Source organism: Eleutherodactylus coqui, chromosome 11, assembly GCF_035609145.1.
Source record: "Eleutherodactylus coqui strain aEleCoq1 chromosome 11, aEleCoq1.hap1, whole genome shotgun sequence".
Classification (NCBI taxonomy): domain Eukaryota; kingdom Metazoa; phylum Chordata; class Amphibia; order Anura; family Eleutherodactylidae; genus Eleutherodactylus; species Eleutherodactylus coqui.
In genome coordinates this window covers 33908932-33923573 of record NC_089847.1, presented here as the reverse complement: position 1 = coordinate 33923573, position 14642 = coordinate 33908932, and the positions used below count along the sequence as shown (strand labels likewise).

The 14642-nt window shown below is 37.5% G+C and overlaps 1 long non-coding RNA gene across 1 annotated transcript in view; it reads left to right on the top strand.

Annotated features, from left to right (window-relative positions):
- The first annotated feature begins 506 nt into the window (after positions 1-506).
- Positions 507-14642, top strand: part of LOC136582580 (uncharacterized) — a 60308-nt gene continuing 46172 nt past the window's right edge. Inside the window, exon 1 of the long non-coding RNA XR_010787195.1 lies at positions 507-576. This is a non-coding gene — a long non-coding RNA (uncharacterized lncRNA). The remainder of the gene's footprint in view (positions 577-14642) is intronic.

The window sequence follows — 14642 nt, the reverse complement described above, 5'->3', positions numbered from 1 at the left end:
TGATTGCAGTCTGTAGTGAGTGAAGTCAACTTTGGGAAATATATGCAGTCATTAGGGGATCCATATGCGATATCGGCCAAGCACGCTATGATCACTCGCCTAGAATGCACCCACCCATTGTGCTTAAACAAATTGGGTTGCCTTTATATGTAGCTATAACAGTGCTGAGTTTTGCATAGGACTGCAGAGAGTTATTGCAACACATACGACATAGATCCAAAGAGTTAACCCTAACAGATTGAGCTCTGCTACATCTGCACATGCTATATAGGTTTTCGCTACACTTCTCAAATCACAAGTGACGTCCCAGCAGAGGACACGTCTTCAATGACAAAAGGGAGATTGCACATATGTAACGACACACCAGAAGTTCAAATTACCACCTCAGTATCCATACGGCAGGCAGATATGGGATCGATATGTTATTTTGCATCATGTTGTAAATATCATAACATATTTACCGGCTACTGAATTGTCACCTTGCCATTGCAGGTGCCCTAAACGGAGGAGCGCAGAATCATTTTATTGTCACCTGTGATAAAACATATCTGTGATAGCCACTAATTACATTTCACGGTGAGCAATTAATATGTGACCCTTCCAAAATGTATCAAATCATTTAACTGTTTCCTACTGTGTGCTTACAATGGGGCGGCTGGGGTGTCTCCATAGGGCCTTGTGTCAGGAGATATTCACATGCGGTAGATTGATCTGCGACTGATAAGTGTATAAAGTTGGAATTTCTGTAAGTTCATTCAAACGAATGGACATATCTGCAACAAATCTGCCGCGTGTGATTTATTACATTGGGGGGGGGGGGGGGGGTGATAAGCTGAACTGGACGGACGTATGTCTTTTTTCGGCCTTACATACTATGTTACCCTTGGCCTTCCTGCGATGAATGTAGGTTTCTCTTTTCCTAGACAGGGTCTACATTGCTCCATCAGTGAGATATTCTCACCAAGCAGGTGCAATAACAAGTTACATTCACATGCACACAAATATAGAGATATACGTATTGGTTTAACATAAACACAAGCACGCCTTTCGAAAATATCCCGCAAGACATCTGTTACTTACCGCAGTATTCTGTCTGTAGCATTTTAGCCTTTGATGTCAAATCATTCATAATATTTGAGAAATATATCCTTGAGACGCAAATGCAGTATCAGATATTCTCCGGCTTCCTGTACTGAGTTAGTAAATTATGTATAGGGTACATTAGAATTATCTTTTCAAATGCCACAGATTGCTATCCTCTAAGTAATGTGTGATTGGAAAGGAAATCCTTTTAGCTGTTTTTTTTGTTTGTTTGTTTTTTTTTGAATTTTTTAACTTTTTTTTTTTCATAAAATAACTTCAAAGTTGTTAATTTTAACTCCTATTAAGCAACACCTGCATAGAAGGCCTGGACCGCGGCCAAGTTTATGCCACGGAAATAACATTTCTTATTTATTTTGTGCAGATAGACATATTTTTTGAACGCCAGACAGCTGTTGGGAAAGGGTTTTGCGCACTAAAAAAAAAAAGCAAAAAAAAAAAATTTAATAACTACATTAAAAAAAATCTCTTTAACTTTATTTCGCCAGATTTTCTTTAAAGTAAATATTCTCAAATGCTAAATTTATTTTTTTCCTTTTTTAAAAAAATATTTTTTTATATATATATTACTAGTATTTTTGTATGACTTATTATTACTTTTCGAACGATTTATTATTTTGACCCCGTTCAAGAACAAATGAGTTTTTTTTTAACAATCCACAACACAGTTTTCGAACATAAATGATTTTCCAGCCTATAAATAAATAAAATATGTCATAAAGCATAAAGGGATGAAATCATTTCAGATCGCACGCCGCTTTTTATTGACGTTAGCTACTTCTATATTTTCCAAAATAAACCTGTTAATAGGAGCCATAAATTAATTCAATATTTACTTAATACAGGGAAGTCTCTGGCAAGCTCTCGACAACCCAGAGATTAATATTAGCCAGATGACATGGAACGTGCGGAGAGATATGTAGCTGCCGAATCAGACAGGCAGCTTGTTTAATGCTTCACTCAATTCAAAAACATTCACTCTCCTCCGTCCTTTGGCTTCTGCACATATAGGTATAGAAATTTCCATTTTTGTGGGTAATTACTCTTATAAATCCATTAGAAGATTTGATAAGCAAATGGATATAGCAACCTACCCCCGGCTTCTGATAAGGAGCTCTTCATTTACATAAATAACCTTCTATGGTCGGCCTAGAGAGTGTAATTTACAACAAGTGCTCCTCTTATCGAATGTAAATAATAGCTGGTGTTAGATGATAGCGAAGGGCAATAAGAATACATATACTCCGGTGAATTATTACCTACAACATCATAGAAAAAAAAAAAATACCCATCTTGCTCCTATAGTGTAAACCCAACATTAACAAAAAAGTTCCAGGTAATATTGTAACCATTGTGATATCTTGGTTTGTAAAACTGGAGCATTTTTTTTCAGGGAACCCAAGTAAATTATTATTATTATTGCTATTATTATTACCCTTTTTTATTTTAGGCTTTTTTTAATGGGTACCACTACTATATAGAAATTATACTACGTATAGGCAAAGGCTGGTCAGCGACCATAAGCGTTAATTGTAATGATTCATCATTCTGTGCTTTGTCAAAACCATTGCTAAGTCTTGGAAGTCAATAGTAGAATGTTTTTCTAGTATTTTTTTTGAACTTTTGTAAATTTTAGTTTTTTTAGAAATATATCCTCCCACATTTTGTACTAGTGACCCAACATGGAATCCGGAGATTAGGGTAGCTCATTGTGCTGGTCTACATCATGGATGAGCCATAAACTTCTTCCATTAAAAGTCTATAAAGGTAAAACAGAAACAAGGGCTTATGTGCAGACCCACTTGACTAAAACAATGTATCCGCAATAGTGCTGTGTGAGATACAGCACATGATTAACTGTTAAAACATGTGGCCACTGTCCGCTACTCCGTTTGGCTGCTTACCATGATAATCGCCAGACAAACGATGCAAAGACAAGGGAAGAACTTAGGGGAAGTGTAAAATGAAGGACCACTATTCCAAAAGGTGAGTAAGAAGGCTTTATTGAATTAGGATAAAACGGCTACGTTTCTAAGCCGTATTGGCTTCTTCCTCAGGCAAATCTCCACCGATAAAAAACAGTCCAGTTTTGAAACATGTAGCTGTTTTCCCACTATTCAACAAAGCCTTCGTACTCACCTTTTAGAGTGGTGGTCCTGCACCTTGCATGAAGTTCTCCCCCTGTCTCTGCATTATGTATTAAAAGTCTAACATTTGCATTGGACTTTGAAAAAAAAATAAGACTAAGGAAGAATCAGAAACTATGAATTAGCAGTATTCCTCGGATTTCGCCTTGCATGTATCAGGTGTCCATAGCACACGTTTTTTAATGGATTACTCATTGATTTCTTTAGAGGAGAGGAGGAAGAGGGCAGCCATTTTTAAACAAGGACAGCCAATGATGCATTTTTTTCCTCTAAATGTACATCTTAAAAAAGATGGGGAAAAATAGAAGCCATTATGCCCTTCCTTATGTTGTCCACTGATGAAAATATGTATAGCCATATGGTAGATCCATAAGAGAGCTCTGTGCATTACTTGATGCTGTACATAATGTGATAACTCAATATGCTATTATGTATTCACATAGAACCACGGATAAATCTAGTGGTTAATCTAACCTCACAGAGTTAAAGAAATGGCATATACACCAGGCCGGGTTCAGACAAGCGTATTGTACCACGTTCATAATCTCAATCCTCATAACGGAAGTGTTATAGATGACATTACAACCGTATCTCATCAGTATTTGATCTGATCTGGTTTCGCCTCTGTATATTTTATTTTCTATTGGACAAATACTCACTCGTATTCATAAAATAGAAAATAATAGCAATTTCGGAGCAAAAAAACATAAAAAAATAGATCATGCTGCCGTTTTAAAAACCGACCTTGGGAATAGTTACATAGATTCCAATTAGCTCTGTATTACGGTCTTCAAAAGACGGACTATATACGGAGCTAAAATATTGTCATCTGAAACCGGTCATGTAGCAGAATTGAACTTGACATGTAACGCATTAAATGCACAGTTGCGGCAACTCCGAAGTTGACTGTTTCAATTTCCTTAAAGGGTCAATTTAAAGTTTGCTGCAACTGTGTATTTAACACATTAAGTGTCAAGTTAAGATTTCTAGTTCTCTCTCTCTCTCTCTCTCTCTTCCTCTCTCTCTCTCTCTCTCTCTCTCTCTCTCTCTCTCTCTCTCTCTCTCTCTCTCTCTCTCTCTATATATATATATATATATATATATATAAAACATAACATTTTAATTTTTTTCTATTTTTTGTTTTTTTTTATTCTGAATGGATTTAGAAAGTGCCTGACTTTTTTTTTTTAACTAGACGTTCTCTTCAAGCTACTTTGAGTATGTATCCATCCCATTAGTGCGATTGTAATCTTAAAAGGAAATGGGGGTTAACACGGCACCCTGGCATTAGGCCTAGAATGCACCTTTAAGAGGGACCACATAGCTGTAGCGTAATCAGTAAATCACATTTCCTTTTAGTCTATGGTTGTTGACAGTGTTAAGGGTGTATATTTATATATCCCCCCTCTTTTTCCACTGGCAGATGACTTAAGCTTTCAGTGCTAGAAAATGCAAGCGAGCGCATTGGGTTTTATTGCAAACCCCCCCCAAAAATAAAACAAAGTAACATAAAAAGATAATAACGAAAAAATAAAGTAACATAAAAAACTAACGTAAAAATAAAATAAAGTGGGGCAATATGGGGGGAGGAGGATAATGGTGAATAGGGGAGGAAGACTAATTTACGGTAAACTGGACGTAAGCAGAATTTAAGACCTAATGAGATTTTCAGCAGGCCGGTCTACAAGGTGTTTTTCGCCTGTTTAAAGATTCAATACACTTTCTTTGGATTATATCCTCACTGTCAGACTGGCAGTTTTAGTAGGCTTGGCAAGGTCACGCTGTCACACACTAAAGAGCACATATGTTTCTTGATAATTATTCATCTGCAGACAACTTTCTCTTATCATTTGAGAAGGAGAAGCGGCATTTTTTTACCCCTGATCTCCGGCTTACAGGTAGAAGTATATCTAACTTTTTTTTTTTTTTTTTTTAGCTACCCATTTAAATGAACCTGCAATCATCCTTTTACTTTGCATTATATATCCTTGTAAAATTTAATTGCGCTGATGTTTTATGTATGGGGTGGATAGTTGGAGCACATTATTTCTTTAACAGGAAATTTACTTTTATTGTCATGTGATCATAAAACGGAGACGGTTACTGCACATCATTTTTTATTTTATTTTATTATTTAGGATTTTATGACTTAGAAGAAATAAAAACAAAGTGGTAATACCCGCCCACCAAAAAAATTCATATAGCCTATATTATATAGGCTATATATATCATAGCCTATATCATATAGCCTACATAGTGGAACGGCCGGACTGGATGGAATATTTTTTCCACATTCTGTTTCTATATTACAATTAGAGTTTTTATGGTATGTAATATGCGGAATAATCGTATTAACTGGCAACACCTGCGGTCATGTGATCCACGCAGTTGTATCCCATTCTTTAGTGGAGGTAAAGTGTTACAATATACATATTTTTTATTTTGTCATTAAGTCATATTTTAATAGGTTTCTTTCATTTAATTTTAATTATTATTAACAAAAATGAGGGAAATCCTGTAAATTTAGCAATATCTTTAGATCCCTACTTCATCTAGAAATCCCAGCCGCAGCATTGATGTCTGTAGTATAGAGCGCACTCGGATATGTCTCATTTACTTGTGTTATTGCATAGATGCAAGATGATTCTTGCTATGTTTGGCCAGTACAAAAAATAGTTTAGGAATTCGGACAGGTGTAGCCGGAAGGGAAGAAAATAAAACATAATCTTCGAATTGAATAAAAAAATTGTAGAATTTTTTGAAAAAAAATCAAAATTAGCTACACAATTATATGTAATACAAAAAAAATGAGAATTTATATTCTATGTAGAATGACTAATGGATATTCCAAACTTTGTTTCCTGATCTGTTCTCCAAGGGCTATGAAAGGTTTATTATTATTACTGATGGATTATATTGGCACTTTGCCTAATCTCCGAATTCTGGCATTCTAATATACATTATTTGAAGTATTTTCGTAAGCACATGCCACCTACTTAGTACTAGGGGTACTAGGTGCTGATACCTGGGGCTCCGGCATGAGAAACAAAACTGCAAGAGAAGTATAGGTATATCATAAAATTGGAGTGAGAGGAATGATAAGTGAGGGCAAAGTCACATGTGGCCGGAACTTTCTAGAACACAATAGGGTTGTTTTGGCACGTGGATTTCTGCAAGCGCCATTCAAGTGAATTAGATTGTCGCAGAAATTTTCTAAACAAAATCTGCTGTGTATAATTAAAAGCTTAAGGCTGTAATTTAATCGTGTATTACACTCGCGATGTACATGCGCATAATACGCGGTCAATGGATCCATTGAAAGTACATTGATTTTCATGGATCCATTCCCATTTGCGTATAATTCACTGGTAAAAAAGAGCGCATTGTGCTTTATTTTACCGCATATTAGGCACATTAGAGCCCTATGGTTCTCTATCGGCGTATAATAAATGCTGTACATACGCAATTACTTGGCATAAGTGTTGCATTTATACACACCGTCGCTAAGCAACAGAGCAGGAAATTAAAAAAGCAAAACGGGAAGATTGCACATGACCGCGGGTGTCAGATAAGCTATCATGCTCAGTCTAGAATCGCTGCCATACGCAGTCGAAACGCCGGCTCACACAGCGGTAAAACGTTTTACGCATAACACATGTGAGCCTGCTCTAAGGGCATAACACATGTGAGCCTGCTCTAAGGGTCTTTCTTGTGGATAATTGAAAAAAAACTATCCAAAGAATGTGCACTGGGTAAGAGTTTTAGACCGGTGTGGGGAAAAAAATGCAAAGAATATTTTCAAAAATAATAGTTTTTGGGGCAATTAAGAGAATGCAAAGTGAATGAACAAAAGAGAAATCTACATCTAAATCACTATTTCGTGAGAACACCCGTTGTAGCATCAATTCTTCTGGTACACTTGCACACAGTTTTTGAAGGACACTAGTAGGGAGGTTGCTCCAAACATCTTGGAGAACTAACCAGAGATCTTCAGTGGATGTAGACTTGCTCACAGCCTTCTGTCTCTTCATGTAATCCCAGGCAAACTGGATGATGATGAGATCAGGGCTCTGCGGGGCCATATCAGCACTTCCAAGACTCCTTGTTCTCTACACTGAGAATGGTTCTCAATGACATTGCCGGATGTTTTGGGTCGTTTTCCTGCTGCAGAATAAATTTGGAGCCAATTAGATGCCTTCTATTTTTGAGAAAACTTCTTTCTTTTCGGCATTTTTTCACACCTGCCTCAAAACTTTCCACAGTACTGTAACTATCTACACTATTTGTAATACAAAAGAATAAGAATGTACATTCTATATATAATGACTATGGATATGCAAAAATATGTTTCCCATTTGGTCTCCAAAGTCTGTTACAAGTTTCTTTTTATCGGCAATGGATTATGTTGAAACGTCCCCTAATCGCCTATTTTTTTACATTTTAATATACATAATTTTTGAGTATTTTTGTAAGCACATGCCACCCACTTAATACTAGGGGTACTAAGTGCTGATTCTTGGGGCTCCAGTGTGAGTAACCCAACTGCAAGAGATGTATAGATATATCATAAAAGTGGAGTGAGTGGAAAATTCACACGTGACAGAGTTGTTGCAGAACATTCTACAACAGAATGGGGCTGTTTGGGCACAGCGGTTTCTGCAGGCCCCGCTCAGGTGAATTAGACCGTCACAGAAAGTTTTTGCAACAAAATCTGCCATGTGTGAATAGAAACCTAAGGGTCGTTCTTGTGGATAATTTAAAAAAAAAAAACAATATTAAAAAAAAAACTAAGAAAAACATCCAACAATGCTAAGGTTTTTACCTCCACTATTTGCTTTTTACAGCATTATTTTCAAATTTCCCTCCTTTTTTAATTATTCCTTACAAAAAAATTACTTTTTTTTTTACATATAGATGTTCATAACAAATCCTCTTCCAGTTACACTGATTAGTGCAATGCGATGGGCAGTTGGCGATTTTATGCATTATTTTGCCTTGAAATGTTACCTGATTTAACCCAACTGAAAAATAATAATAGTAATGAAAAAACAAGCACCTAATATAAAATGAATTTCATCTCCCACCCGATTGTGAAAGTCATTTGTTATAAGTGGCAGGTGAGCAGCTAGAATAGCTTCAAAGCTCCTCTGGAGGGACTGGATAGGAGGTAGCGAGTTCCCTGGACATCAAGAACATCCAATAATCTGGAAATTCTGTATATCTAGATTATTGGAATTTGTATGTTTTTTTTTCTTGTGATGGTATCGAATTTTTTTCTTTATTTTACTAAGTTATAAAGTTTTCGAGCATTTTCGCAAATTAAATCGCAGTGATTAGCATGATTTGTCACCAAAGCCTATATTTTGGGGCTGAAATTCAATGAACATTGGCCCCTATCATTATACCCCAGACAGTCCCTGTTGAACGAATCTCTTAAAACTCTCTTCTTGATTTGTTCACCAAATTGCATATGACTGTACCGTGATTGACCGTGATTGACTGTGAATCTCGAATGTTGCAGACTGCGTCTACTATCTCTATTAATATAAGTTTCCTATGAGATTTCCCAATTTACCCCTAAGTAGCAGAACCCGAGCTTTCCGAGGAATGCAAAATATTACCGCATTTGATTACTACACCCGGCCATGTTATTCAGCTGAGGCATAGATCTGGATGTTCTCACATTTAACCCTTCAGATCTTGTTGCCTTGAAGGCCTCACTGGCAGTAAAAGCGCACCATGAAATGAGTAGAGAGGTATATGATGACTTGTTAATTAAATGCCTGATGCTGACTAGCCTCAGTTGGGGAATAGCGAATCTCATGAGGAACATTGCAAGGAAATAACATCTTCCAGAGAGTGTAAGCGTGTTTGGATAGTATAGTAAGGTAATCGTCTCTATTCAGTCTTTCACACCACCTATTTGCTTTTCTCCCCTAAAGGCCTGTAATCTGATTCAGTATATAATGAAGTTGCTATGTTTTGTACAACATTGCAGCATCCAGCTAAGATTGAGTCGATGCAAGTAGATCTCAGATCAGGATGCTTCAAGGAGTGCGAGGTGGACAGTGAAGATATCTCTGCTGAAATGTTCCACAGTGAGAACTGATAGCGCCATGGAATTGCTTTGGAGGGACTATCCAAGCATTAAGGAGTCATCGAAGCAAATACATTTATCACCTAGCCATAGATAGGTGATTAAATGTTTGATTTATAAGGGTTTGCCCCCATTCAAGAACAGTGCACTCCTACAAGTGGATGGCATGGCAGTGCTTATGCTTGACCACCACTCCATGGGACTCGGAGATAGCCGAGCACATCACTTGGCTAGCGTTATAAACAGTGAATGGAGTGGTGGTCATGCATGTACACTGCAGCTACATTCATTTGGTGAAAACACGAGTGTTCTATTCTCATGATCCTTGGGGTCCCAATTGTTGGATCCTCAACAATCAAACATCTATTACCTATCCTGTGGAGAGGTGACATGTTTTTGGTTGGACGATCCCATTATAGAGGGTGTCAGCTTTGAATACATTTTTGTTGGAAGGATCCTGTGTCTATACATTGATTATAGGATGTGCATCACTGGGGAAATGAAGACACACACATCTTCCATTGATATCAATGAGTTGTCCATATCATGCAAGGATGTGTTAGATTGTCCAGAGTGAGAGTGTTCTTTGCAGTTATTCTCCACTCTGGCTTGTACGTGAGAGTCCAGAACTTATTTTTATTGGGTTCTCAAAAATAGATAACCACTTTAAGGTGTTACCATTGGAGGTAATAACAATTGTTGGCGATGGCCCTATTTGCTCATTACCTCACCATAAGTTTCTTCAGGCTTTAGTAGTGTTAAGCGAACCAAAGAAGTCATACCCTGCTTCAGGTCACACTTCACTAAAAGTTCGGTTAGGAATTAGCTCGAACCTCGAGCAGTTGATCCTGGTTAAACCCACTAAAAGTAAAAAAAAAAGGTAGTGGGGGTCCAGTGGTTAGCATTGTTGCCTTGCAGTATGGAGGTCCTAGGTTCAAATCTGACCAAGGACGACATCTGCATGTGACTTGTACATTCTCCTTGGGTAGAAAACCAGTGGCTGAGAGTTCTCACTACATTACTTGATATTTTCTATCGAACTCACAATCTATTTTTAACTGTTCCTATGTCTGGAGTGTGAGAAGAAACCCATACAAACATGAGGAGAACATACAAGCTCCATATAGGTGTTATCCTTGAACCTAGGAACGCAGCAATGCAAGTCAACTGTACTACCCCCTGAGGCAAAGGAGGAGGACGACCACATGGATGTTATACACCAATGTTAGAGGTATTGGTGAAGTTACGGTTTGGTTCGAAAAAATTTAGACAGAGCCAAACTTTTTTGGCCGAAGTTCAGTGAACCGGCCAAACCAAGCTTTTCAAAAGTTCATTCAACACTAGTCTTCAGGAAATTTCTCTAGTTGCCTATCAGTGGCAGAGTAAATCCCAACTGGTTGGTGAGTCTAGTGAGTACTCTCAGACTCTGGTTTTCAACCTAACTTGGAAAATGTTTCTTTCTTGTCTCATATTGTGGAGTATAATATCTTTATAATGACCCAGGAAACGATATTAATGGTAATTATAGTAGTTGTTATGTTCTTCTACTGCAGTGGTGGCCAAAATCTGGTGCTCAGTGCATGTTTTTAGATCACATGTACATGAATCTCGAGGACAGCATTTGGCCACAACTACTCTATAGAAGTAATAATTACGTGATCGTTAGAAAACGATCTCATTAATGTTCACCAAGGTAATTAATATTTTATGGAGGTCATTGAGTTATAATTTCAAAACTGTGAGAGTAAAGAATATTCATTACTCAACAAGACCACCTTGGCCAACTATGAAAGACAATATTTGCTCCACTTTAAAAATCTAGTCTTTACATTAAGTTTTGAAAATCATGGTATTTCTGCCTTATGACATCATCAGATTAACGGCTCATTACACAGGAAGCTCTACTGAAACTCTATGCATGTACGGTCTGAGATATGTTATGACATTACAGAATTTCCAGAACTTTCAGGAAAATTTGGGGAAAATCTTCATTTTATTAATAATCCCCTATCTCCAGATGAGAGAACACAGGGCTCTGATGTATTGAACAGATGTCGATCCAGATGTATGGGGCAGCCAAGACAGCTGGCCAATCAGCTAGTCTAGATACTGAAACCTCTGCCTTAAGGTTGACAGGGTTAGAAACTCATGAAGATGCATTTTACCGCTGTAGTAGAGCTTGCCAGATACAGCGGAGTTGAGTTTGTCATTTAGAAGTTATTGTATTTTTCATTAGTTCCAGTGCACCAAAGGAACAGTTAAATAACAAACTCATCACTGCTATAGCTGCAAAAAATGCTTGTTTTGCAGTACCCTTTTTCTTTTGCATTACAAGAAAATCAACCATCTAGATGTATGAAATAAGTGCTCAGGTCATATAAATTAAAATGGTGCCCAATACTAATCCCCCCCCCCCCAGCTCCCCTCCCCCATATAAATTATAGAGTCATATTGCTGGCTCTTAATGTGAAGTGTTAAAGAAGAAAATTGAAACGCGTCGTCCAGTCATCACGGCCTCCGTCATACTTTGCGTGGTTCTGATACGTGAGTGCAGCGACAACCCACAGAGACTGTCTTGGTGTCAGCTGTGCTGTGCAGTGTTGGGAGGGATTGTTTGTTCGCAATAATATTTCCCAATCCTGCTATTATTTAGAATTACTAGTGTTACCGCCCGATGATGATGGCATTTATTATTGCTTTATTATTCCTGCCTTCCTTTTCTTATTTCTTCTCCTTGCTACCCTAATTTCCTTCTTCCTTCCCTTTTGCTTTCCTTCCTTCCTATCCTTCTTTTCTTCCTTCCTTGCTTCCTTTCGTCCTTTATTCTGTCCCTTCTTTTCTGCCCTTTCTTTATTTTTACTTTCTCTTCTTTTTCTGAATTATTCTCCTTCCTTCCTACTTCCTTCCTTCCTCCCTTCCCTAGCTCTTTAATTTCTTCCTTCCATTTATTTTTCTTATTTCTACTACTTGCTTCCCTCATTTTCTCCTTCCTTCGCTTCCTTTGTATCCTTCTTTTCTTCTTTCCTATCCTTCCTTCCTTTCCTTCTTCATTCCCTTCTTTCTTTTTTTTTAACTTTCTCTTTTTTTTTCTCATTTCTCCTTCCATTCCTTCTTTCCTTCCTTCCTTCCCTGCTCTTTAATTTAATTTATTTCTACTACTTGCTTCACTCATTTTCTCCTTCCTTCACTTCCTTTGTATCCTTCTTTTCTTCTTTCCTATCCTTCCTTCCTTTGCTTCCTCATTCCCTTCTTTCTTTTATTTAACTTTCTCTTCTTTTTCTCATTTCTCTTTCCATTCCTTCTTTCCTTCCTTCCTTCCCTGCTCTTTAATTTAATTTATTTCTACTACTTGCTTCCCTCGTTTTCTCCTTCCTTCACTTCCTTTGTATCCTTCTTTTCTTCTTTCCTATCCTTCCTTCCTTTGCTTCCTCATTCCCTTCTTTCTTTTTTTTAACTTTCTCTTCTTTTTCTCATTTCTCTTTCCATTCCTTCTTTCCTTCCTTCCTTCCCTGCTCTTTAATTTAATTTATTTCTACTACTTGCTTCCCTCGTTTTCTCCTTCCTTCCTACCTTTTTTCTTCCTTTTTTCCTTCTTTTCTTCAATCCTATCCTTCTTTTCTTCCTTTCTTTGCCCCGTGTTTTCTTCCTTTTTTTATTACTTTTTCTCATTTCTCTTCCTTCCTTCCGTCATTCCTTCCTTGTTTTCTTTCCTCTATTCTTTCTTACTGATTTCATGTATTATTGCTTATTATTATTTCATTATTTAGTGCTTTGATTTTTTAGTTTCCTTTTATCTCTTTATTTCTCACTCACAGTCGTAGTTTATCTCTCTGAGGACGGATGCACTACACAGTGACTGATAACTCCCTAACATTCACATGGCATAATTCTGCATCCATCCCCATACTCACTGTTTCCCTCTCTACCTCTGTACATTGTTTTTACTCTCCTTTCTATCCCTCTCTCTGCAATCTCTCTCTCTCTCTTCCTTACATCTATCTCTCTTTCATCATTCACTTTTATCTCTCCATTAGTTATATGGTTGCTGTACACATAAATATGGTACCTTCCACATAACAGTCCTTCATAGTACTAGAATACTTAGTATTAGCATTGGCCAGATTAGGCTAGGTTTGCATCACTTTTAGCGAGTGCATTTGGCTTAAGCATTGGGAAATGCTTTTGGCACATAAGTCAAACAGATCAATAGGTCTCCGTTGGTTTGAACATTGCCAAAAGATATAGTTTTTATCACTATATAGGAGAATGCAGGCTACTGCATTACGGCCATCACAGGAAAAAGTTTACCGAGTGGGTATACATCTTATTTGTTTTAACAGGGTTCTATGGTTGACGAATCCAACAACTGTATCACATACAATCCCTTTACATTTAGGACATACGTTCGGAGATCTTTAAAAACTTAAATCCCAACAGGAACAGAACCTCACCAGGAGAGTAAATAGTCAAGCTGATGGCTCCAGGATCAGGAAATCCTGCTGCTTGTGAAGCTTTCTCTCATGCTTTTTAGGTAAAAACGGGGGGGCCTGACCGATGGAAGGATGGATAATAATGGATGGAGCCAACCTGAGCTGGAGATCCTATGTATTTACCAAGTCTTTTTCTATAGCAAGTATGGCCTCTAGCATCACTCTTAGCAAGGATCTAGGGTCTCGGTTGAGTAGCATTGTAATTCTCTTATATAGCCATGTAGTTGGGTAACCAAACCTGAAGACATCAAGTCATTGGACACTTTGAAGTCTAGTTTAGTCACACATTTCAAGATCTTGGTATCTCCTCTATATTGTTGTGATCATAACTGTATAAATGGATAGAGTAGATTTGGGGTCTTTGATGGCCTGTGATCTCGTAAAGTGAGAGATGAACTGCAACTCCTCATCAACCTAACGATAACAGGAGCAAACTTGGATTTTTTTTTTGGACTCTGTTCAGGTGTGAAAATTGAATAGTGTCTTTTTTTTTCTTCCCTCATGAAACTGAATGCATTAATAACAGGATGGATTCATCCCTGGCATGAAAGTAGAGGTCATATTGAGGAAAATGACACCGAATGTCTAAAAATGTCATCTACTTTAAGAGATCCTGGGCACTGGGCCAAGAGTAGCATTTAAGGCAGCCCTGAACGTATGCTCCAAAAATAACACACACTAGGATCAGGAGAGAGGAAATCTTGAAGTGACACCTTAAGTTAGAGCTGGATATCATTTGCAGGCTATCGTTTCTCCATAAACATATTCATATGGCTTTAGTTTAATCAACCGGAGGTGTTGTGGTCT